Here is a 4,358-nt window from a genome sequence, read left to right as displayed (position 1 = left end):
GGCGGTGTCTCTTTACTCTTGATTCTTCCTGATGACTCCCATTCGGTGTTTCCTGGTGTTTCCTGAGATTAAGTTTGTTTTTTCGGTTTTAAATCTCTCTCTCTCTCTCTCTCTCTTCATACAGAAGCGTTCTTACTAATAAGATTGGCTGAAGAAGTTGATCATCTAATATCAGATTCTGTAGAAAAAATTCTTGGAGCTAAAACTTAAAAAAAAACTTTGCAAATAGAATTTGCAGAAAATCTTTTTCAAAGTTCTCACTCGCTCAAAGGATATGAAAGCATTTAAGACAACTTAACTTAGAGAAATAATTTTACGGAAGATGCTGAATGCTTAACGTTTGCCATTTTGAGTCTCTAGAAACTTACTAATCTTTAAATCTTATAGAGAGAGAGAGAGAGAGAGAGAGAGAGAGAGAGAGAGAAATATGTAATTCAATAAAGTATAGGGAGATTGGAACTGCAGCACTTCCTTTTATATCAACCCCTGTGAAAACAAAAAATGAAAAATATATTTATTTGTGAAAAAAAAAAATGGAGATGATACAATTATATGAAGCTCTTCTGCTCTTTATTTTCTATTTTTTGTTATGTCGACTTCGTATAATGTCTCTATAGCTTTATATACATACATACATATATATATATATATATATATATATATATATATATATATATATATATATAATATATATATATAGTATATATATATATATATATATATATAAGTACATATAGTATAGGTATATATAGTATATGAATTTTTATCACATCACAGTGATTTAATATACACAGACGTTAAGCTCAAACAATCATTTAATATCCAAATCGCTCTACCTCGGAAATATTACTGAAAATGAACTACAACGAATAAAAGTGGTTCGTCACTGTCAGAATCGAATTGCCGAACAGCGAGTCCCAACGAGGTTCAGTGGATCCCACCTGGTGACAAACACTTATCTTTATTTAATATACTCCCCTGAGGTATTATTTCCGAGGTTGAGCGAACCGGTCTCAAAAAGACATTTGTAGCTTAATATTTGTGCACATAGAAAGCTCCATTCATTAGAAAGAACGATGATCATCGCCACAAATTTACTTAAACCCCGCTTTAATACACATTTCATTTATTTCAACTTTGCTTTCCTAGAAAGTTTCAAGGATCTTTGGTGTATTCTTTTGCTGACAGATGGCTCCCTCTCCTAGAAACCTTTCTTTCAATTTCGATATGTGGGTTTGTTTGTTTGTATGCTGTTTTTACGTAGTATGGGCCAGTGGTTATTCAGCAACGGGACCAATGGGTTTACATGACTTCCGAACCCACGTCGAGAGTGAACTTCTATCACCAGAAATACACATTTCTCACTCCTCAATGGAATGTCCGAGAATCGAACTCGCGGCCACCGAGATGGGATGCCAACACCACACCGACCACGCCACTGGGGTTCTCACTCACTTTCGATATGTGCTTTAGTGATGGAATTTTGTCATAATTTTCAAGTTCGTATGTATTGTGAACTATCTTAGTATGGGCATTTTTGGTTTCCTTTAATTATATGATTACTAACACACCGCAAAGGTGGATACATAAAGTGTTAAAATCATGGGGGGTTCCCTATCTGGGCAAGATAGTGACTCTTTAGTCTGTGAATGTTCCTGTAACTTTTTTACCTGCTACTTTTTTTAACTTGGGTACTCTTGAAATACAAGCTAAGTTGAGAAGGTGACGTATATATGCCTTTCGGTGGCTTGTGGTGTACTGTGATTTTAGTTCCTGTTAGAAGCAATATTCCATATATTCAACAAAAAAAGTCACAAAAAAAAAGTCAAAAAAACAAAAAAAAGTTGTTCCTTATCGATTTTATTCGTTCTGTTGATATAAATTTTAGTAATTTTTAACTAAGAAAAGGTTGCAATGAGGTAATACGTATTCAGCAAAATGAAATTTTATATTGGATATGAAACATCAGAAGTGCATCTAAAGGGCGATAGCTCATTTCAGTTTTTGGAATAAAAAGGAGGAAAATTATTGTACGTAAGAGACAAGTCTATTTAGAGTTAGACCTTTAAAGTATCATTGTTGGGGATCCTCAGTGTGTTTGATAGACAGCTGATGTCAGTTTTACATTGCACATTTGTATATTGTCTGAAAAGTAACACGTCTTCCCTGAATGACATTTCATACAAAATGCGAAAAAAAAGCACCCTTGGTGGTAAATGCTTTCAACTCTACATAAATGTTCTATTAAGAATCAATAGAACGTCGACTAGAGGTTATGTATAAGGGAATATACTGGACCGGAGGAACTATCCATAGCTTTTAGCCTGATTTTCGCCACGGAGAACCGAGCGACTGTTCCTGGGTGACGATTGGTAGTTGCTCCTGGAGTTGGTCGTCCTTGATAAGGACGTTTTCCTTCGTCTGAGGTAGTTTGGACTTTGGAGGGGGTTGGGTGATATTTCTACGTCGACCGGAGAACGTGGTGTTTTTTATATACTCGTGTTAGTTGGATTTTATCGTGTTGGGTAAAGTATGTGTTAAGGTTTTATTTGTTTAGTGATTTTTTGTGGGGGTATTTTTCCAGTGTGTTTTGATTTTAGATTTTCTTGTTTTAAGGATTTTACATGATTATATTTTGTTGTTAATTATGCATAAATTCCCCAATTCAGTGGTTACCCCGCTGCAGCTGTAGAATCTGTTTTTATTCTCTGATAATGACCCAAGTATTTTTCATATTTCAGACACGTCCGTGTTATTGCGTACTCGGGTGATAGTATATATTAGTGATGGGTATTCAAGCCACCGACATGTGGATGGTGGACGAGCCTATACGGAAAAGGATATTGCCTCGCTTCAGTTTACAAGAGGATAGGTAAATAGAGAAGACAGGGGTGGAGGAACTCCCATGAACCCTTTATGGTGGGACGGAAGTCCATCCATAATGAGTTCCTGGGAGGGGTGGGTGGGATACCTATAGTAGCCTGGTTAGTTTCTTATAAGAAGTTGGATAGGATATGCCTTTCTTGTATGTAAATTTACTTGAAATATTCTTGTCCAGTTAGTGAATTTCTCTTTTTAGCTTGAGATTGGAAAATCTTTATTTCGGTTAATACAGACTTTTTACACGTTATATTGTATACCCTATTCATGGTAGACTTCACAATAGGGTAGACTTCACATTGTTAATGTGATAGCGGTTCTTTCAGCTTCTACCTGGCTGATGGTTATGAATTGTGAACTTCGTTAACTCGTGGGCACTGATGTGAAATAAAATAATTTAATGAAAAGGCTGCAAACGTCAGTTGTCAAAAGAAATTTCTGAAAGTAAATTTGTCTATTTTTTTCGGTTAACAAAGTTGATCGTGAAGGTTAAAGTTCAATAACAATTTTACCTGTTTAAGACTAGTCATTTTCCATTGAAGGACTTAAGTCATTATGCTGTATTTAGGTGGTCAGGGTATAATACTGGGTAAATCTCGGTGTTTGTCTAAATCTGTTATGAACCGTTCCTTACGCTCTACGTTATTGCAGGATTGATGTTAGACTGGTATGACCCGATTTCTGAAAGGAATGACAAATACGTAGCATCGAAGGTTTGGATTCCTGGACTGAGAGAAACCAAGTGAGTTTCTAACTCCACTACAGAGGGCGAGTGCAGTCCTGTTTCCAGGCTTTTTATTATCTCATGGATTTCCCTTAGGTCTCTATAAACTTGAGATTAGTAACAAACTGACTGCAAAGCAATGTTGAATTATAATTATACTCATAATTTTTATTTGTAAGGTTTGACTGGAAATAAGTAAAAATATTGTTCAGGAAATTACGTTTATATTAGTGGCTTTCCTTTACGGAGGACTGAAATGGTTACAGTACTAAGTCCTATCGTAAGACTTTGCTGTATGAGAATACAAACTTGAGATTAATAACAAACTTTGACTTTAAAGCTAGTTGAATTATATTCATCCACATTATTTTTATTCGTAAGGTTTGATTCGAAATAATAAATTGTAGTAAACTAAATTGACGTCAGTGGCTTTCCTTTATGGAGAACTGAAATGGTTACAATACCTAGCCCTGTTGTATGACTTGAATGTACAAGAATGTGAACTAAAGGTACTTCCGAAGTACTTGAAGGGCTTTAATCAAAGTTTATTCATTTTTAATGTGCTTTAGTCTCGTGATAAAGTTTATCTAAACCACCACCACATAATTATATATTTCGGGACTGCGATTGCATTAAATATGCGGTTTTAAACTTGCCAGTGGGTAGGCACTACACTATTTTATTGTCAAAGTACCCTAAAGGGATTACTGACAGTTCTTGCAACAATTCAACAAAATTGCAACTAGTTTCAAAA

The 4,358-nt window shown here is 35.2% G+C and overlaps 1 long non-coding RNA gene across 1 annotated transcript; it reads left to right on the top strand.

The window, feature by feature from the left end:
* The first annotated feature begins 2,433 nt into the window (after positions 1–2,433).
* LOC135196011 (uncharacterized) lies at positions 2,434–4,004 on the top strand. The gene is made up of 3 exons (XR_010310269.1): positions 2,434–2,530; positions 2,742–2,872; positions 3,532–4,004. It is a non-coding gene; the product is annotated as an uncharacterized LOC135196011 (long non-coding RNA).
* Positions 4,005–4,358: the final 354 nt, after the last annotated feature.

This window comes from Macrobrachium nipponense, chromosome 17, assembly GCF_015104395.2.
Source record: "Macrobrachium nipponense isolate FS-2020 chromosome 17, ASM1510439v2, whole genome shotgun sequence".
Taxonomy (NCBI): domain Eukaryota; kingdom Metazoa; phylum Arthropoda; class Malacostraca; order Decapoda; family Palaemonidae; genus Macrobrachium; species Macrobrachium nipponense.
The sequence above is the reverse complement of the archived record's forward strand: the minus strand, read 5'-3'. Positions and strand labels throughout refer to the sequence as shown.